Source organism: Geotrypetes seraphini, chromosome 3 (genome assembly GCF_902459505.1).
Source record: "Geotrypetes seraphini chromosome 3, aGeoSer1.1, whole genome shotgun sequence".
Taxonomy (NCBI): domain Eukaryota; kingdom Metazoa; phylum Chordata; class Amphibia; order Gymnophiona; family Dermophiidae; genus Geotrypetes; species Geotrypetes seraphini.
In genome coordinates, this window is record NC_047086.1 from 322439458 (window position 1) to 322461774 (window position 22317).

Sequence of the window (22317 nt, forward strand, 5' to 3'; positions counted from 1 at the left end):
GACCTTCTGAAGCCTGGAAGCCAATAATTTAGCATAAATTTTAGCATCTATATTTATCATCGATAGGGGCCTATAATTAGACACACATAAAGGATCTTTGTTAGGCTTAGGTAAAACAATAATTGTGGCCTCAGTGAAGGAGCCTCGGACATCTCCAGAAGTCAGAAGATAAGTAAAATATTCCAATAAGTGAGGCAATAGTTGTTTGTGGAAGGTGACATAAAACTCAACTGTGAGCCCGTCAGGGCCAGGAGTCTTCGCTTTTGCCATTGATGTGATGATCTCAAACAATTCTGTAGAAGAGAAATCTCGGATCAAGGTGAGGTTGTCATCGTCTCCAACATTAGAATGTGGTAATTTAGATAGAAAACCAGATACGTCACCATCAAGATCCAGTTCAGATGAATACAGAGCTTCGTAGTACCTATGGAAGGCACTTAGAATTTCTTTTGGGTCAGTAAAAACATCACCTTGATCGTTTCTAATAGCGGTTATGTTATTTCTGTCTCTTTTACCTTTAAGGTAGTTAGCCAGATTATGACCGCACCTGTTAGATTCAGTGTAATAAGATGCAGCTTGAGTAAAAACTTGGTTAGCCGCAGACTTACTTAAATAGACATTATATTTAAATCGTAAAGCCCGTAATGAGTCTAAAGCCTTCATATCATTTAAATGTGTATGGTGATAATTTTCAAGAGTTTTAATTTCAGATTCTAATTTAGACACTTCTGCCATTGCAGCTTTCTTTTTGGAGGCTGAGTAAGCAATAATAAGCCCCCTTATATAGGCTTTGAATGCGTCCCAAATATAAGTCCAATTAATATCAGCAGGAGAATTAAAAATAAAATATTCCTCAATGGCATCAGAGATATAAGATACAAAGTCATAATCTTGGAGAAGAGTGTTATTGAATCTCCATTGTCTTGACGAAGTTTCACAGCCGAGTGTTTTCAGTTTAAGTTGTACTAAAGCGTGATCCGACACGCTAATTTCTTTAATATCAGAAGAATGAATAAAACGTACCAGTGAAGGGGACATCAAGAAGTAGTCCAATCTTGAGTAGGAATTGTGAGGGGCAGAAAAAAAGGTAAAATCAATGTCCTCAAGGTGTGTGATTCTCCATGGATCAATTAATTTGAATTGTGAAATAAGATCTTGTAAATAAAACCAATTTTTGGATTTTTTGTACATAATTGAGGATTTTCTGTCTTTACTGGGATCCTGAATTACGTTGAAATCACCCCCAAGTATGAAGTGATGATCCCTAAAAGAATTCAATAAATCAGCTATTTCCTCATAAAATGTTACATCATCCAAGTTGGGACCATATACATTCAGAAACATCAATTTAATGCCATCAATTTCAAGAACTGTTTGAATCCATCTGCCATTAGAGTCAGAACGATGTGAGAGTATGGCTATATCTTTTCTCTTTCTGACAAATAGTAATACTCCATTTTTTTTTCTCAGTGCAGGAGAATATAGGACAGGGTACGCCCAAGTGAAGGAGCATTTCTTAGCTTCATTTTCAGAAAGGTGTGTCTCTTGTAAACAGAGAATGTCAGCCTGAAATTTAGACAAATAGTTAAATATTTTCTTTTTTTTAATAGGATTATTCAATCCTTTAACATTAAAAGTCAAGCAATGTAACGGCATGTAAGTTACCACAATGAGCTAGTGAAGTGATATATATCATAATGCAATACATAGGAAAGTAGAAACATTTCTGTGTCGTGCTATGGACTGTTAGAGAAGGAAGAACAAAAAAATAAAAAAAAGCCATCCTGTTATCCTAGGTAAGTAAGTTAAGCTAGGGATAATGAGAACAGGGAAGAGGAGAGAACAAAGTCAACCCGCACAGGAGAACAGCTTAAACAGCAATATATACTATAAAACATATGTTCAGCATTATAAAAGTACAAAATGACATAAATATGACCTATTAAGCTAGTCAAACTGAAGTAACAGAAACATCTAACGAGAAGGACACAGATGCTACTGCATAATATCAGAATGCGTGAGAAAAAAAAAAAAAAAAAGCAATACTCAGGTAGCATCAATATGACTAGGAGCCAGGTTCTCCAGATAGTCAGCCAATTCTCCAGGTTGAGTAAAATCTTTAGTGCAGTTGTTATAGGTCACACGTAGTTTAGCTGGGTATAGCATCCCAAACTTGGCACCAAGTTGTTTCAGCCGAGGTCTGTACTCCAGGAGTTGTTTTCTTGCTTTAGCCGTTTGTTTACAAAGATCCGGTACAAATAGCAGTGAGTGACTTTCATATTTGATGGGAGCTTGAATTCTGGCCTGCTGCATGATCTCAAGTACTTGCGTGTAGCGGAGTAGACGTACCACCACCGGTCTCAGGTATTTGCCAGGAATCTTAGGCTGTTGAGCCGGGACGCGATGCGCCCGTTCTATTTCAAACGGATGTTTAAAGTCAAGTTTGAGAATTTTAGGCAGAGTATCCTCCAAAAACTTGATCATGTTTCGCCCTTCCCTGGACTCAGGAAGACCCAAGATCCTGAAATTACTCCGGCGAGATCGATTACTTTGGTCTGCCAATTCATTTTCCAGTAGAGAGATTTTATTAGCCTGTCTTTGTAGCATTTTAATATTCTCAGCGTTTACCCCCACTTTTATTTCCACAGAGTCCATTCTGGCGTTTAAATCAGCTATTTCAGCTTTAAATGTGGAAATTTCAGCCAGAATCTCTTCCGTGGCAGTTTTGTTCTCTGCCATGAGGGATCGAAGAGCGCGAATCTCCTCAAGCAAGGAGGCAGCGGTGACGTCATCGATTTTCATCGGCGGTTTTGATGGGGAAACCGGCTCGAGACTGCGCCGCTTACCCGTTTTACTGGATGCCATGTGGGTTAGGACTGTTCAGTAGCTACAGCCAGCATAAATTCTCGGCGAATAAAATGCCGAAATCGGGGCTATCAGGTTCCTCGTGCGGGAGACACTCGTTCAGGCAGCCATCTTCCTTGGCGCTCACTAGCGCCCCCCGTAAACCAATTGTTAAGTAAAAAACTAGCAGTTAGATATGAGATTTGATCTTTGTGCTAGTATGTGTTTAAACAGGTTAAGGGCAAGAAGTCTATCAGTATGTTGATTATCAACCATTAATTATAAGTCAATAGTAAAAATAAAACATGGTAAACCAGCAGTTAAATATAACAATGTATAATAAGTTATTTTGGTCTTCCTGCTGGCTTATGGTGTTAGAAGGCTGTGCGCTATTGGAATGCTCAAAATTAAGGATCCCTCTGGTTTCGGTGTAGTGGCTGAACGTGGGCTCCTCTCTCCTCTTTTTTCTTCTTTCCTGCTCGCTTGAGGAGCAGGTAAGGCTGTATGTAGTTGTCGAATTAAATTCAAAAGAAAACCTGGTGGTTTCGGGGGAGGGGAGGATCGCTTCGCATTTCCCATAGGATCGGGCTCTTCTCCTGCCTTCTTGCTGGTTCTTTAAGCAGGCAAGGCTGTGTGCAGTTGTAGGTTAAATTTAAAAGAAAACCCCGCTGGATTCGGGGGATGGGCGGACTGCCTCTCGTTCCCTCGCTGGACCGGGTTCCTCTCTCCTCTTTTTTCCCACCTTCCTGCTAGCTCGAGGAGCAGGCAAGGCTGCATGCAGTTGCAGGATTAAATTCAAAAGAAAACCTCGATGGTTTCGAGGGAGGGGCGGTCCGCTTCGTGCTTCCCCGTTGGATCGGGCTCCTCTCCTGATTTCCTGCTGGCTCTCTAAGCAGTCAAGGCAGTGTATCGTGGGGTAGGTTTAAAGGAGACCTCGCTGGTTTCGGAGGAGGGGTGGACCGCCTTACGCTCTACTGCAGGATCGGGTTCCTCTCTCCTCTTTTTTTTTTCTGCTTTCCTACTAGATCGAGGAGCGGGCAAGGCTGTATGCAATTGAAGGGTTAAATTCAAAAGAAAACCCCGCTGGTTTCGGGTGAGGGGCGGACCGCCTCGTGCTCCCCTGTAATATCGGGCCTCTCTCCTGCCTTCCTTCTGGCAATCTAAGCAGGCAGGTTAGTGTGCTGTGGGCAGGTTTAAAGGAAACCTTTGCTTGTTAGGCGATGCATTCTCCAAATATTTTTTTTTTATCCGGTATCCCAGATATATTACCAGAAAAAAATTACCAACTCATTCCGTTATAGACAGAGAAACTTGAATTTTCAAAGATTTCTTCAGCAGAGCTCCGATTTCAAACTGCCATCTTAGATCTGCTCATTCTAGAAATGGGGAAGAGAGAGTGAGGAGAAGATGCTGAAGAGAAATGGGGAAGAGATAGTGGAACAGACACTGAAGGGAACTGGATGGAAGGAGGGGATAAAGAAAAAAAGGCACATACTGGATTGGGGAGCTCTGAGGGGAGGAAAGGAGGAGAGAGATGCTAAAAATCACCTGGAGGAGGGAGGAAGATAGAAGGGAGGAAGACAGAGATGCCAGACTATGGGGGAAGTAGAGGGAAGAAGATGGGAAGATGGGAAGGGGGGATAGGGACAGATGGAAGGGAGACGCATAGTAACAGAGCATATGGAAGAGGCAGAGAGAAGGCAGACAGTGGATGGAAGGAACTAAGCAGAAACCAGACAACAAAGATAGAAAAAAAATTTCTATTTATTTTCTTTTTTTTTTGCTTTAGGATAAAGTAGTATATTAGTTGTGTTGATAAACATTTATAAACAAAGCCCTGCCAGCTGAATATCTCTTTCTCTAGTTCGGCAGCCAGAACTTTGATTTATAAAATGACAATTGTACAGAATATTGTTTCTTTTTATACTTTAATAAAATAAGTTCAGTATAAAACTATTCAAAGCTTGTGTGGATGGGATCAGATGGTTTGTGGGGATGGGGATCAAACTCACGGAGACAGGACCGAGCTCATGGGGACAGGGACAAAATTTTTCCCCGCATGTCATTCTCTTCTCCAGACCTAGCTAAATCACTTTTTCACATGGAAACCCTAGATTCACCCCCAGGTACATTAGATGGTGTGGGTGCCCACCAGAACAGTTAGGGAAAAATGCTTGAGTACCTGAATAATTTGTAATCCGCATAGAATTGTAGGATATGCAGAATATAAATTATTAAAAAAAAAAAAATTTAATGAAAATCCGTGGAGGGGCATAATCGAAAGGGATGTCAAAGTCCGTTTTCATCTAAGTCGCAAGTCGTCCAAAGTAAAAAAAAGCCTAGGACACATTTTCGAAAAATACGTCCAAATTTTTTTTTGTTTCGAAAATCATCTAAATATACGTCCTGCTGATCTGATCGTCCAAGTCGCTAAATCGTCCATCTTTATACCACATTTTCATCCAACTTTTTGTCCAAGTCAAAAACGTCTAGAACAAGCCCTGTTGGATGTGGGAGGGGTCTGCAAACTGATGGACTGAACACCCAGACATGGCACCTAAATAGTGGGGTACCATACAGGGCACTGCTGTGAACATCACAAAAAGGGTGCCATGTCTTCTCCTCACTACAGCTCCATTATAGGTCATGGTGAGCCCCCCCAAACCACCTCCAGAATCCCCTAGACCCACTTATCTACCACCCCAATAGCCCTTATGGCTGCAGGAGCCATTTATATACCAGTACAAAAGGGTTTGGGGGTGGGTGTATAAGGGAGTGCACATGTTTAAGTATCAATGCATTGATTACAGGGGCTTATGGGCATGGGTCCTTCTCTGCATGAGTCCCTAATCCACCCCCAAGACAGCTTAAGATGCCTCTGGGCTTTCCTATGCCCGGCTGCCAGGTGATGATGGTCTGGAGGCTGAATTTTAAAGATGTAATTAATATTTTTATGGGGGTGGGAGTGGGTCGGTGATCACTGGGGTAGTTTGTGGGGGTCTGTATTATGTGTTTTCAGTGCTTATCTGGTGAGTTTAGGTGGGATTTTGTGACTTAGACCATGTTTTACATGGTCTAAGTCACAACGTCCAAGTTCCATCCATCATCGGATGTATAACTTTCGGTTATACATGCTGTACGACTAAGTTTAAGCCAGCCCTCGTCCCGCCCAACTTCCGCCCTCGACACTCCTCCTGAAACGCCCCATTTAGCTTTGGTCGTTCAGCGGCACTATGAATAATAATAATAATTTTTATTCTTATATACCGCCAAGCCATATAAGTTCAAGGCGGTTTACAGCAAAAGGCGCTGGACAATCAGCGAAGAGGTTACAATCAAAGTCAGCAATACAATCTTACATAATAAAGAAGGTGAAAGCTATAGAGTTCTTAGGGTTACTAGATTGAATAAACAGTGCTGAGTAGATTCTTAGTTAACAAATCGATTGAACAGACTCATTTTTAATAGTTTTCTAAAATTGAAGTAGGATGAAGAGAGCGCGAAAACGTTACTAAGCCAGTCGTTCCATTTGCCTGCCTGGAAGGCAAGAGTTCTGTCTAAGAATCTTTTGTAGTGGCAGGCTTTTATTGTCGGATAGGTGAACAGATGTATTCTTCGTGTGGGCCTAAGATAACTTGTCAGATTCAAGTGGGAAACCAGGTAGGTGGGGGCCAGACCAAATATTGATTTACAACATAGACAAGTAAACTTAAACAGGATTCGTGCCTCTAGGGGCAGCCAATGGATTCTGATAGTAGGAGCTAATGTGTTCCCATTTATTCAGCCTAAAGATTAGACGAACTGCCCAATTTTGAATGACTTAGTTTTAGAATGGTTTTTTTTTTAAGGAACCTAAGTAAATAATGTTGCAGTAATCGAGCAAGCTCAGGATGGAAGATTGAACCATTAAGCAGAAGGATGGTGCATCAAAGTATTTTCTGATGGTTCTGAGTTTCCATAGAACCGAGAAGCATTTTTTGACTAGTAAGTCTGTGTAAGCATTTAGAGTGAGGTGGCGGTCCAGGGTGACTCCCAGGATTTTAATGGAGTGGTCAATAGGGAAGTTCTGACCATTCAAGGAGATCAAAGAGTCTTTGATTTTGTCATTAGGGCTTGCCAGGAAAAATTTAGTTTTGTTGGTGTTGAGTTTCAATTTGAAATCGGTCATCCATCGTTCGATTTCCTTTAGAATGGATGATAGATGAATCTTTGTCTTGGAGGTCAGAGTAGTAAGGGGAATAACAATGGTGATATCGTCAGCATAGATATAAAATTTAACCTTTAAGCTTTGTAGTAAGTTCCCCAATGAGGCAAGGTAGATGTTGAACAATGTGGGGGAAAGAGGAGAGCCCTGTGGGACTCCGCAAGAGTTAACCCAACTAAAGGATTTTTTATTGTCACTGTAGACTTGATATGACCGTTTGCTCAAAAAACCCAAAAAACATTTTAATATGTTACCTGAAAGACCAATTGACTCCAGAAAGGCAATTAGAATAGCATGGTCAACTAGATCAAAGGCACTACTTAGGTCTAGTTGCAGAATAAGAGCACTTGTACCCTGACTGAATAAGGTATGGAGGAAGTCTAGTAGTGATGCCATGACAGTTTCGGTGCTGAATCCGGAACGAAAACCAGACTGATTGTCATGCAATATGCTAAATTTGTCCAGATACAGTACTAGATCCTGGTTCACCAGTCCTTCCATTAGCTTGATGAATAGGGGAGTGCTCGCAATTGGTCTGTAATTAGATGTCAGGTTGGTAGATTCTCTAGGGATTTTTACGATTGGGGTGATCAAGATCTGGCCTAGATCCTCAGGGAAAGTACCGGTGAGTAAGAGAGAGGAGAGCCAGTTGTATAACTTGGCTTTGAAAGAGATTGGAGCGACTTTCATAATGTTTGGGGGGCAGCAGTCTAATCTGCAGTAGGAAACGGCGTATTTCGCATAGTATTTGGAGAATTGTTGCCAGAATGGTGTAGTGAAGTTATTCCAGGCCATATCTACCCTAGGGTCATCTTTGTGTTGGTCAACCGGGTAGTTCAAATGGTTGGTTGAGGAGCCCGCTAGTTTGGATCTCAAATTGATGATTTTGTTGTTGAAAAATTCAGCCAGATCATCTGCAGATGGAGGGGAATCAAGGGTAGGACAGGATAAGGCCTGTATGTCATAGAGATTGTTGACTAGTTTAAAGAGATTTCTACTGTTGGTGTTCGGCGATCCAATTTTTTGGGCGTAGAAGTTTGAGCGTTTCTTTAATATTAGTTTTTTGTATTCATTTAATTTTAGTCTCCAATTTGACCTCCCCACGCTGTCCCCTGATTTCAACCCTTGTCTTTTGAGTTTCCTTAACTCCCATTTCATATTTCCTAACTCGGTATCGTATCAGCCATCCAGATTCTTGTTTCTTATTTTTATTAGTTTAGCGGGGGCCATTTTGTTTAGTATTTGCGTACTCATGTTGGTCCAAGAGTCAGCCGAGAAGGAGTCTGAGTCTGGGCTAGAAGATAAGTCATAGTGTGACCAGAATTCTATTGGGTTCACCATACCTCTGCTAGCTACCATTTATTTAGGTCTTTTTGTCACCATGGGTTTGGATGGGGAGCGTCTTACTTGCCAGCAGAATTTGAAACTGCATAAACGGTGGTTTGACCTTAGAGAGTCAGTCCATATGGCTTGGTTCCAGTAAATCTTGGGATTGGCTGGTTCTTTGATGGAAAAAGTGACAAGATCTAGCTGGTGGCCTTTTTGATGGGTCTTTTCTGGAGGCGGCACAAAGATCAAGGGAAGAAATGAAGGAAATTAGATCTTTGGAGTCATCCTGCTCTGTCTGCTCTAGGTGAATGTTTAGATCACCTGTCAGTAGGTTGTGTTGGCCTAGTGTAGAATTTGTAAGGAGGAATTCGTAGAAGATGTCTTTGGCTGTTGGCCATTTCTTGGGAGGAATGTAGAATAAGGTAATTATTAGAGCGCCTTCTAACTGATCTGACCAGAGTTTACAGGACATGATTTTGAGGTCCGCTGAGGAGTTTGAGGCTAGGATTGTGAACTTGAAAGATTCTTTTAGGATGATGGCTAATCCTCCCCCTTTGCCTCTGCTTCTAGGTAGAGATAAAATTTTAAATCCAGGAGGCAGGCAGTTCCGTATAATAATGTCGTTATCTGCGACCAACCAAGTTTCCGTTAGAAGAACAAAATCGGGGTTGGCTTCTTCAAGCCAGTCTTTGACCAGCTGAGACTTATTCCTAATTGAACGTATGTTTAAGTAGAAACCAAGAAGAGTGTGATGGTAAGGAGCATTGGTGGTTACAGAGTAGGTAATCTTTCTCAGTTTCCGCTGTCTTTTACAGAAAGGTCTGCTGGGTTTTTGTGAGGGGGGTATGACCGGGATTTGGAAGGGGCCCCATTCAGAGCAGTCGTATAGAGACGGATTATCAGCTCTAAGATGGTGTGAGTTGTCTGGGCGAGATCTTGTGAGTACTGGGATAGGGATAGCAAAGAATGCAGCAATTGACCTGCTTTTGTAGCAGATCCAATAGACCATGAGAGTCCAAATCAAATAATTAGTTAAGAGAGCCATCTTATATCCAAGAGACTGAAAGGCTTGAGAGAGGAGCTAGTGGAATAAATCATGCAGGGAATGGTGGGAATTGACTGGAGTAATCATGCAGCTATTTTAAGTGGAAAAGTCATGCTAAAGGTTTAGCTGGAGTAGTCATGCAAATACTTATCAGATTTTTTCCCAGTTCATGGGCCTTCCAGGGCAGAATCTCTCAATCAGGCGCAGATTGTTGGGAAGAGCTTGTAGAGGTGAGTGGAAGTTCTCAGTAGCAGTCCCCAAGTTGCTGGGGGGAGGAAGTGGCAGCGGAGTAGTGTCTTTCGTCCGTTGTTTGGATGTGCCAGGCTACAGGAGGTGGGGAGCTGTGGCATAAGGGAGCTTGGCTAAGCTCCGCTCAGTCGCTTCGTAAAGGCGCGCACTAAGGCACGCGCCTTTGCCATGCACCTTAGCTGGTACGCTGAATGGCTAAGCGCCGTTCCCTCCTCTGAACTTGAATGCTCTCGGCAAGAGAGGGGCAGAGCAAGCTCGCATGCCCTGATGGGAGGAATGGGACGCTGCAAAACTCCGTGCAGGAGCTGGCCCGATCGTCAGTGGACTTGGAGGGAGGGCCGCTGTAAAGCTCCGTGCAGGAGCTGGCTCGTGGGACGACGGTGGATCTGCCGAGGAGGGCCGTTCCCTCCTCCGAACTTGAATGCTCCCGGCAAGGGAGGGGCGGAGCAAGCTCGCACGCCCTGATGGGAGGAGTGGGCCGCTGCAAAACTCCGTGCAGGAGCCGGCCTGGTTGTCGGTGGACTTGGCGGGGGGGCCGCTGTAAAGCTCCATGCAGGAGCTGGCTCGTGGGATGACGGTGGGTCTGCCGAGGAGGGTCGTTCCCTCCTCCGAACTTCTCCACACCTAGGTCATTTTTAAATACGTCCAAAACCCGGTTTTATTATCGGCACTTGGACGTTTTTGACTTATGATCGTCCAAGTGCCAACTTAGGCCAGTTTTTGGACGTTTTTCTCTTTCGATTATGAGCCCCTTAGGGTAATTTTCAAGATAAAATTTGCCTACATACCTACAAACATACAATTATTGCTCACTTTATAGATAAGATAAACACGCTCGAGAAATGGGCCGCGACATGCAAATGAGGTTTAACGTGGATAAGTGTAAGATGAAGCATGTCGGTAACAAAAATCTTATACACAAATACAGTATGTCCGGTGCAGTAATTGGAGAGACCCTCCCAGGAAAGAGACTTGGGAGTACTGGTCGACAAGTGAATGAAGCCATCTGCACAATGTGCGGTGGCGGCAAAAAGGGCAAACAAAATGCTAGGAATGATTAAGAAGGGGATCACGAACAGATCGGAGAAGGTTATCATGTATCTGTACCGGGCCATGGTACGCCCTCACCTGAAATACTGCGCCCAGCACTGGTCGCCGTACATGAAGAAGAACACGGTACTACTCAAAAGGGTCCAGAGAAGAGTGACTAAAATGGTTAAGGGGCTGGAGGAGTGAGAGATTAGAGAAAATGGACCTCTTCTCCTTGAAAAGAGGATACTGAGAGGGGACATGATCGAAACATTCAAGATAATGAAGGGAATAGGCTTAGTATATAAAGACAGGTTGTTCACCCTCTCCAAGGTAGAGAGAACAAGAAGGCACTCTCTAAAGTTAAAAGGGATTCAAGACAAAGTTAGACAAGTTTCTGCTGAACCAGAACGTATGCAGGTAAGTCAAGTCTCAGTTAGGGCACTGGTCTTTGACCTAAGGGCCGCCGCATGAGTGGACTGCTGGGCACGATGGACCACTGGTCTGACCCAGCAGCGGCTATTCTTATGGAATATAAAAGGGAGAACTACTGCTACTGCTACTTATCACTTATATAGTGCTGAAAGGCATATGCAGCGCTGTACATTTTGACATTTATAGACAGTCGAGCTTACAATCTAACTTGGCAGACAGACATGACATATAGGGTTGGGGATACAGAACCCAAGGTGAGGGGAGTTAGGAGTTGAAAGCACTCTCAAAGAGTGGGCTTTTAACTGGGCTTTGAGCACTGCCAGAGACGGAGCCTGCCAAAGGGATTTCAGTAGCTTGTTCAAAACATATGGCACAGCAAGGCAGAAGGGACAGAGTCTGGAGTTGGCAGTTGAAGAGAAGGGCACAGATAGGAGGGACTTACCAGCTGAGCAGAGCTCATGGGGGAGGGGAGAATCATAGGGGTATATAAGTGAAGAGAGATAGTGAGGTGCAGCTGAGTGAGTACATTTGTAAGTAAATAAGAGGAGTTTGAATTGTATTCAGAAATGGATGGGAAACCAATGAAGTGACTTTAGGAAAGGGTTAATATGAGTTAAACAGCTCTTCTGTAATATGAGTTGTGCAGCCAAAATTCTAGACAGATTGGAGGGAAATGAGATTTCTAAGCAGAAGGCCTATGAGTAATGAGTTGCAGTAGTCTAAGCGTGAGGTAATGTGGGTATGAATAAGTGTTTTGGTAGTGTGCTCAGAGAGTAAGAGTTAGATTTTATATTATATTATAGAGGAAGATGCGGCAGGTTTTAGCAATATGTTGTATCTGGTTGATGAAGGAGAGAGAGGAGTCAAAGATGACCCCGAGATTATGAGCAGACAAAATAGGAAGGATAAGAATGTTGTTCACAGAGTTGGAGAATGAGGGAAGCGGAGAGGTGAGTTTAGGAGGGAAGATGAGCAGCTCTGTTTTAGCCATATTCAGTTTTAGAAGGTGGCGAGACATCCAGGCGGCAATGTCGGACAGGCAGGCTGAGACTCTGGTCTGGGTTTCAGTAGAAATATTTGGTGCAGAGAGGTAGATCTGGGAGTCATCAGCCTAGATGTGCTTTGGGGCAGTTACCGCAGCAGCAGCCGTTAGCGCAGCTTTGCAAAGGGGTGGGTTAATATTTCCACCCTTGAACTGGAATTGCAGCTAAAGATTTTGTGTAAGGATTAAAGACTTCCCAGGACTTAGAATACATCAGCAAATGGTGCTATTACTTACAAGTTTCAATTTTGCATTAATTGAACGCCTCTTTGTGCTTGAAACTTGGAAGAAATTCTTTGTCCTCAAGTTTATTGTTCCTTTCTATTTTTAGAGATTTTTGTGTTGTTGGAAGCTCTCCAGTAATGAAGGCGGGAAACTTGCAGCTGCGCTTCCAAGTTTGCTCAGTCAGTAATTCCTCTATTATCCAGGCAAACCTTGAAGGAAAGGAGACAAGCACCCATCTAGTACTACAGCAGGAAAGTATGAGCCCCCTCATTACAACAATGAGAAGGAGACAGAGGAAGAGAGTGAGAACACAAAGATACCAAAGATAAGATTTCAGGTACTTGAGTATCCCCAGAATTAGTTAAACCACACAGTTTGCCTATGTAGGTACCTATGTTTACCCTAAACCAGGGGTGTCCAACCTGCGGCCCTGTGAAGTATTTTGTGCGGCCCTGGTCGATGGTGATGCAGTGTTTTCCTCTGCTGCTCCTGGGGCTTTACTGTCTCACTGGCTCCCTCCTCTGTCTTGCTGCAGCGTTTGCGCGGCCCCAGAAACATTTTTTTCGGCCAATGTGGCCCAGGGAAGCCGAAAGGTTGGACACCCCTGCCCTAAACAAAAATAAAAAATACTCCCCACTCTCTGATGCCACTAGCACTTATATAATTGCTAGTATTGGGGGGGAAAGCTTTAGACTACAGATGAGCAAAACTACTTTCCCTTGTCAAATTGAGCTAACGCAGGGGTAGGCAATTCTGGTTCTCGAGTGCCGGAGCCAGGTAAGGTTTTCAGGATATCCACCATGAATATGTACGAGATGGCTTTGCATGCATTGCCTTCTTGAGATGCAAATCTATCTTATGCATATTTATTATGGATATCCTGAAAACCTGACCTGGCTCCGGCTCTCGAGGACCGGAATTGTCTACCTCCACTCAACATAGCCAGCTAAGTGAAATAGTCACATAAAGACAGGGCTGACTTTTATGGGATCCTATTTATTTAAAAACTTATATCCCGCCGAAACCAAAGATACATACTGTATGTAGCTAAATATTAGCACTTAACTGGACAAATGCTGACTCTGCTCCCAAAACACCCTCAAAATAGTCAGTTTTGAGTTGGGTGCTAATCGGACATTTTCAGCAGCATTTTCTGGTTAAATAATAATAATAATAATAACTTTATTTTTGTATCCCGCCATACCCTGAAGAGTTCTAGGCGGTTCACATCAATTAAACAAGGTTACAAGTGGTTTACATCAGTTGAGCGGGGTTACAAGCGGTTCAATAACAAATTGATCAAAGTTGCCAGGGGGGGGTGAGGGAAGGATGTAGAGGGGAGAGGGGTTGTTAGATAGAAGGGGCGTTGGGATCCTGGTCTTGGAAGAGGCGGGTTTTGAGTAGTTTTCTAAAGCCGAGGTAGTTGGGGGCCTTGAGGGCCATTTGGGATAACCATGGCCCTCATTGATTAGGACTGGTTAGCCTGGATCAAGCGATTTAATTGGTCAGGAGCCATTTCTGGCCAGCTAAATAGCTTTGCATACTGGATTTTATAAATAATTGTAAATTTCCCTTTGCTCTGTTCAGAATCCAGGCAAAAACATATCTAAAGAGGGTAAGTGCCTTCTTTGTATCATGCATATGTTTACATGTCTAACCCATAAGAACAAGGTAATGGTGGAATAGAAATCACTAATGTAATATAACATAAGAATAACCATATTGGATCAGACCAATGCTCCTTCTAGCCCAGTATTCTGCCTATCTAGGTCACAAGTACTTGGCAGAATTCCAAATATTAACAACATTCCATGCTACCGATTCTAGGGTGAGCAATGTCCATCTATATCTCAATAGCAAACTATGGACTTTTCCTCCAGGAATTTGTGTGTGAAGGTCTGTTAATGTGTTTAACAGTACTGTTTTATAATTAGTACACATAGAAGGAAATGTTTTTTCACTTAATAAATAGTTATGCTTTGGAACTCATTGGCAGAGGATGTGGTAACATTGGCTAGTGTAGCTGGGTTTTGAAAGGCGCATGGCATGCCGGTGATATAGTATCAAAATGCAGCCCAGAAGAAAATGACAGATTATTTTTCTTTCCAGTACAGTATGACATAATGCTTTAGAACATCTTTTAGTGTTCTGGTTTGCAATCATTTCGTGCCATACCAATGTTTTGCTGAGTTTTGTTATTGATGTTGCTGAAATACTTGTGCAGTGACTGTTGTTCATTGATTGTACGTTGTTTCAAGTTGACCTAAATAAAGTTTTTAAAAAATGCAACTCTGGATATAACGGACTGTTTTTCCAGGTCCCTTGAAGTCTGTTATAAGAGATTATACTGTAGTGAGAAGATACTGAGTAGAAGAGCAGAGCGCTCAATGCAATATACAGTATATGGGATAAGAAGGTCATAAAGGAAGGAGTATAGCACTTGGTGAATAGTAGTTAGATACTTGTAAGAAATTCAAAATACATTTTAGTAACAGAAGAAAAGAACAAGAGTGGTATTGTGATATAATGATACTCAAAGGTGAAGAGGAGGAATATGTAAAAACAAATATTTCTGTTCAGGAGTAGGGCTACAGAAAATGGACATAAATTAGAAGGGGGTCTGAGGTAAACCTAGAATGATTTTCAGAAGATGGGGTTCATGAGGTGCTAGCTAAATTAAGAGTAGACAAAGCAGCAGTGCCGAATGAGATAAATCAGTATTGGAGGAACTTAAGGAAGCTCTGGCATCTTGTTGTATGATCTTTCAACAATAATTTAGGCTACCAGGGAGATGGTAAAGTAATAGTTTTTCAAGGGGATCCTGAATTTCTTAAATGAAGGTTCCATCTGCCAATTACATAAGTCTTTTTGATAAATTCAGACCAATTATAAGTGTAACACCCTTCCTCTCCCAAAAGGGAGGGTTTGTTAAGCAATTGGGGAGAGAGTTCTTTTTTCACAGCGAGTTTTTAAAAGCAGATTTTCGCTGTCTGTATTTCATTGAGAAAATAAGAGAGGCTTCTGACTCATTTTGGTTGAGCAGCAGCCCCTGCAGTAGAAATATATCAATTTCATCAAATGTTATATGGCTGAGCTGAGCAGAGAGGGAGGTAGGGAGCACCTTATGTTAATTATGCACTGAGGGACAAACAGACAGACTGATGGGAGTTCTTTCATACATTTTGAGGGGCTTAATTCAATGAAGGGAATTAAGCTTGTGGGAATAATGTACATACACTAAATGGAGAGAGCTGGATGAGAATAAGGGAATTGGAAAACCTACTCCCCACAAGTATAGGAGAAAGGGAGATGGGTAGGCTTTCCAGAGAGCAGAGTCTTAGTTTGGAGTAAGTTCTCAGTTCACTGTGGGTGGAGGGAGTGTCTTTTGCTGAGCTACCTTTAATAGTTTTGGCAGAGATGGGAAAAAGCTCTCTAGTGGGGAAGCCCTGTCACTGGAACCTGGTAATTCTGAGCCCCAGCAGGTGAATACGCCTAGAGAATCTCCTGAAAATAAGAGGAGAAACAGCAGCACTTGGGAGCAAGGCACAGAGGCCTTTGAGAGCAGTGGGCAAGGAAGAGCTGTGGTAGCCCTACTAAAGCTGGTAATCCTGAAACTCAGCAGGAAGACATCCAAGAGGCTCATCTTGAAGACTCCACAAAGGATATGGCTTCCTGTGTGCAATTGGCACTAGGGTGCAATTGGTACTAGTGATCCAGTGAGGGAGAAGGCATCCATGGTGCTATCATCACTAGGAGTCCTGATGGGGTGGAGGCTCCCTAGGAGTGACCAGTGGAAGAGGATAGTCCAGTAATTATCATAGTCCAGGGAGGATAGACCAGTGATTATCATAGTCCAGGGAAAGCTTTGAGGAGATTGCAGCAAGAATAGGCCTAGCCAGCCTGGAAGTCTAGCAATCACCTGCCCAAGAAAATGCCAACAGAAGGGTGAGATCTGGGGATTGGGTAGGGGTAGAACAGCAAGGAGCAAGGGAACCTAGACATACAGCTACAGCCATGCTCATACACCGACTTAGCACCAAACAAGTAAGGGACTGATGAAGACTGCCTTCCAGGGACTTCAGCCTGGTTGGGCTCTGGACTCAGGGACACCACAAGGGGGAATTACATAAACATTATTTTATGTGTAGAATGCACCCATCCCAGATTGTTCTGTCCTCATGGGCTCAGAGGCATCCACACATCTGCGTTTCACCATTTTGCTAAGCTCTGAGAGGGATTTATTCCCCTAAACACAAGCTACCTGTGATTCCCCAGCCCTAGAGGAACTAGAGGGGGCTAAGCCTATTGCTCCCACCTCCCATTTTAAGCTAAATTGAAGTGTTTTGAGACAGATAGAGGTTTTTAATTCAAATCAGGAAATCCAAGATGATTGCCATGGCAGTGTGGTGGCGCCCCAAAAAAAATACTCTCCGGGAAAACAATATAAACACTCAAAAAATTCAGGGAAGGGTTTTCTCTGGAGGTAGGGGACCCTAAACAAGCCCCTTCAATCCCCCAAGCAACAATTTTCAGAAACCCCCCCCCCTTTCCCCTCCATCTCTGTGCATCATCTGCTCCCTCTCTCATGGTCTGACATCTCTGTCTTCCCCCTTTCCCCCTTCCTAAGGTCCAGCATATCTCTTCTTTTCTCCCTCTTCCCATGGTCTAATATCTCTCTCCTCTTCCCTTCATCCTGCAGTCTGGTATATCTCTCGCCTTCTGATCCCTCCTTCCTGCAGTCTGGCATCTCTCTCTCCCCTCATTCCCTTCGCTGGCATCTCTCTCTCCTTCCCCTTCCAGTAGTCTAACAACTCTCTCTCTCCTTCAATTACCCTTCTCCAGAATCTGACATCTCTCCCCCTTCCCATGTAACATTTCTCCTTCTCTCCTATCATGTCCAACAGTTCTCCCTCATTTCTTCCTTTCCCCAGTATACCATCTCTCTTTCCCTCCCACTCCATGCACCTATGTCCAACAATTCTCTTTTTCTCTTCCCTCCCCCACTGGCAGCATCTCTTTCCCTCCCTTCCCAGCACCCCATCCATGCAGCACCTGTCTTTCCTGTCTTCCCAACCTCCTACCTCCACCCATGGCATGTAGGGTATGTTCCTCTCCCTCCCCAAGTGGGTCCCTGCGGCACAACATTTCTCTTCTGCTCCCGACTCCCCCACACTTCCTTCCCAGTTGCTATTATTTTAAATCTTTGGGCAGCCACGCCACAGCATCAAGTGCTGCTTTCTGCCTTCAGCCTGCTCCGGAACCCTTTATTCAGCAGCAGCCCGTCTAGGTGGAAACAGGAAGTCGCTGCTAAATGAAGACTTCTGGGACAGGCCAAAAGCAGAAGGCTGAAGTCATTGACGCTGTGGCATGGCTGCCCAAAAATTTAAAATATTAGCGACTGGGAGGAGGTGTGGGGGAGTCAGGTGCTGAAGAGAGAAGTTGTGCCACAGGGTCCCACTGGGTGGGGAGGGAGGAAGGAAGGAATGAAGGAAAGAATAACATGCCACACACTGAAATTTTAAAATTAGAGCGGCTAAAAGAGGAGATAGGTTGGGGAGCAGAGCCACCACCAATATTTGGGGAGGACACAGACCCTGTGGTTCCCCTATCCCGATGCTTATGCCTTATGCATACAGCTCTAGGGATAAGGGTCCTGAATTTCTATTTGTCCTATGTACCCTCTTTCTACCTGATAGTGTTCTTCTGGCCTGCCTCCTGTTCACAAAACCAACTATAGGGTACCATAGGATACCAGGTGTTACATTAGCATTTCAATATTTTTTCTCATTTCCCCTCTACATGTTTCCTTTTCATCTCTTAATGTCATGAAATTAGCTCAACTCTCTCTTTTCAAAGCCATCCCTGAAAAAAGGCTTGTCAGTTTTCTTCACTTTTTTTAGTTGTCTTTTCTTCCACATGCACTTTTGTCATCTTGACTATTTTTTCGACCTGTTTCAGCTTAACCATATAGTCTTGTCTGTGTTCTTCTGTCTGAAATATCCTTGCCTGACAAAAGAACAATGAAATATTTTAATCAGGCTGAAATAGTAATCTGCAGCTCAGTTGGCTAGACTCCAAATCCCTCATTATATGCTGATTAATGGGTTATTTATTGCTGTTAGGATTCCAGAAGCCAAATTTGTCAGTATTAAAAGTCTGTTTTCTAAAACTGTGAAATCTCAATAACTTCTGTAGCCAGCCAATAACAAACATTATTTCTCAATTAATGCGAGTTGGTTGTAACGTGCATTATTTGGGGATTTCACAGCTCAGCTTTAAAAGAAATCAAGTGCAATCTGAGTTAAAATTAATGAGCCTAGTTGTATGCAAATTCATACAAAGTAGCTTATTACAATGACTATGAATTAGCATGGCTTGTGAAAAAATTTGACCACTGTGCTAATCTGTAAAGGTTAACTATATTTCAAGAGATGTAGACAATTCTCACCCGGGGGTATTGCCAGACAATGTTGCCTAGAAATGCTTCCAGAACTTCCAAATTAAAGTGACCGGAAGCCCCTATTGAATCTTCTTCTATCGCCCTCATTTTCAAAGAAACCTTGATGGCATATAAAATAACATAAAATTTTATTTGTATATCGCAATACACCGTGAAGTTCGATGCGGTTAACAGTAGTTAAGCAGAAGACCGTACATGAAAGTAAAGATACAAGTATATATAACACAGGAACACGACAAGGTCAGAGTCAAATACAATTATGATAAGGTAATATGAGAAGAATGCAAGTGAACAACTTTCGAATAAGAGTACAGATATAGATACAGAGACACAAAAGAAGGTGGCAAGAAAGGTGAGGGGGCAGGTAGAAAGAGTTGTATGAGTCTATGTACAGAAATTTTTTCCGTATCCTCCTTATCCCCTTTTTTTCCCCTGTTCCCAACTTGGCTGGCATATACCAGTAAATAATTGGCAGACTAAGGGCTCCTTTTACGAAGGCGCATTAGGACCTTAACACGCAGAATAGCGCATGCTAAAATGCCATGCGCACTAGCCGCTACCGCCTCCTCTTGAGCAGGCGGTAGTTTTTCGGCTAGCGCGCGCTATATTGTGCGCTAATCCGGTGCATGCATTAAAAATGCTAATGCACCTTCGTAAAAGGAGCCCTAAAATTTGGTTATTAACCCTACTTCTGGTTATTAGTGATGGGCAGCATAAATTTTGTTTTGTGTTGTTTGCCATGTAATTTTTGGGAAGGTTTGTTTTATTGATTTTTATTTGGCCATTGTGAGGGAGTCTACAGGAAGTTACCGCTCCCACTTAACAGTTCCCCCTCACAGTCACAGAGTCACCTTAAAAGACAGGCTACAGAACAAGAAAAAGATGACTCAGGGTGCTGAGGCTGTTGCTTTAACCATTGTACCACACTCCCTACACTCCTCATTGAGTGTGTGCCCTTCTGAAAGAAAATCTACAAATCATATATGTTGATATAACCTCTAATTACAAATTTGAAGGCATACGAGGTGCTACCCAAAAATTTGAAGAATTCAATTGTAAAAAAAAAATTGCTTACCAAAACTCCTAGTTTCTACCGTCTCCATTGGAGTAGTCTCCTTGAGAATGTATACAGTGATTTTTCCCATGAGTCCATGCATCTATGGAAGTCATATTGGGTGAGTGCCTTGAGGACCTCCTGTGATTCTGCCTGGATCTCTTCAATTGTGTTAAAACAGCGCCCTTTCAGTCATAATTTCTTTTTGGGGAAGAGGAAAAATCACAGGGGGTAAGGTCAGGCGAATAGGGCTACGATCTGCAAGGATAGTCTCTCAAACTTTTGCTATGGTTTCCGGTGTTGTGCTTGTTGACGGACTTCTGGAACGGTCATTGTCATGGACAGATGTTCGTCCATCCTTGAAGCATTTGTACCAAAGAAAGGTTTTGCTATGGCACTTGGTATTATCTCCAAAGGCTTCCTGGAGCATACGTTGGGTTTCTGCAGCAGGTTTTTTTTAAAGTTTGAAACAAAATTTGATGCAGATTCTTTGCGCAATAAAATCCGTCATATCGAAATCCGCCGAGTCACTAAAACACAACCTTACAAAATCGCACAGATCAAAACAATGCGACCATTCAGTTGAACATCGGTTGGCACACTGATTTCCAAAGCATACTGCTAGACACCTCTAGCGGTGGAAGGGCACAATATACGCAGTTCATGCGCGCTGTTCGCATTCCTCAAACTTTTGGGTAGCTCCTCATATATTAAACCTTTAAGCTGTATTTTCAGAATGTGCTTTCCATGTGGCTATTTGTTATACCAACTGGAATTTTGCACTACATTCTACATCAACTCTTGTTGAAATTGATGTTTCGCATTTGTCATTAATCAGCTTTTTTAGTTTAGTATAGAACTTCATATAAAATTTCTCACACATTCAATGGTTCAATATATTGATTATTTGAAACTTTAAATCTCTTTGCAAAGTTGTACGACACTTATCTGCGTGCTGTCTGTGTCGATGACAGGTCAAAAGCGCGCGCCGAGACAACTGAGCACAAGGCGGAAGCCTGTGCCGAAGAAAAACAGTGTTTTAAGGGGCTCTGATGGAGAGTGTGGGGGGTATCCCCCTCTCCCCCCCCCCCCCGCTTTACTGAATACAGATCGCGCCGGCGTTGTGGGGAGTTTGGGGGGTTGTAACCCCCATTATACTGAAAACTTCACTTTTTCCCTAAAAAACAGGGAAAAAGTTAAGTTTCTAGTATAATGAGGGGGGTTATAACCCTCCAAACCCCCCACAACGCCGGCGCAATCTGTATTCAGTAAAGTGGGGGGGGGTTCCCCACCAACACCCCCCTTCGGAGCCCCTTAAAACACTGTTTTTCTTCTGTGCGGGCTTCCACCTTGCGCTCAGTTGTCTCGGCGCGCCTTTGTCACTGCGTGCTTTTGACTATGAACCATCTGTGTCGGCTGGGGACTAGTTCTTCCACTATGTTTCACCTATATTGGCTGTATCAAGGATGTCCCCTGATCATGTCGCTCCGGTTCATTCCCCTGTAGTTTTCTTTCTGAAAGAATATGCACTAGTAGCAAGGAGTGCCCACTTTTCCAGTAGTGCATACATGTCTTTGACACTTGCTTCATGTACTTCAAATTGAGGATGTAGTAAATTGTTTTTTCTTTAAGTTGCAGTATACAGATAGTTCACATCCTACTGATCCATCCAAGCTGAGTGGGAGTCCTCCAGCCACAGTCCTGCCAGTAGATGGAGCTGTTTTCACTATCACATTTTCAATAGTGAGGAACAGGCAAGCTCTGCAGGACTCGGGGAACCCACCTACCCCTAGCAATTGAAAACACAATATTGAAACTCAACTCCCCACTGGCAATAATACAGTTGGATGACTCCTGCTGAGCTTAGAGAGAACAGTGTCACACCCACTTTCAACTAGTTCTATACTAGTGTCTCTCAAACTGTGTGCCACGGCACAGTGGTGTACCATGAGAGATTGCAGAATTTTACTTTATTTTAAAAATTCCCTTAATAAGTATACATTAGAATTAAATGACATGTACATTGCGTAAGCAAGAGTTTGTCAATATTATGAGCATCTGCATTCATAAGGAAACAACTGTCCAGACAAGCATCATTCTTTGACATGACTGGCCCTTGAAAACTAATGGCAAGTAATTTTATTTTTATTTTTTATGCAGTAGTTATCCTGACTTGAGCAACAAAGCAATCGAGGCTTTGTTACCGTTTGGATCTTCTTATCTAGCAAACTTGGATTTTCAGATCTGACAGAAATTACATTGTTTTAAAAAGAGAATGACTGCAGATTGTGGATGATGAAATGCGTGTTTGGTTGTTGACTATTGAGCTGCATTTTGAGTTAATTTTCACTCAAAAACAAGCACATCCATCACATTGATTAACAATTCTGTTCTACTACTT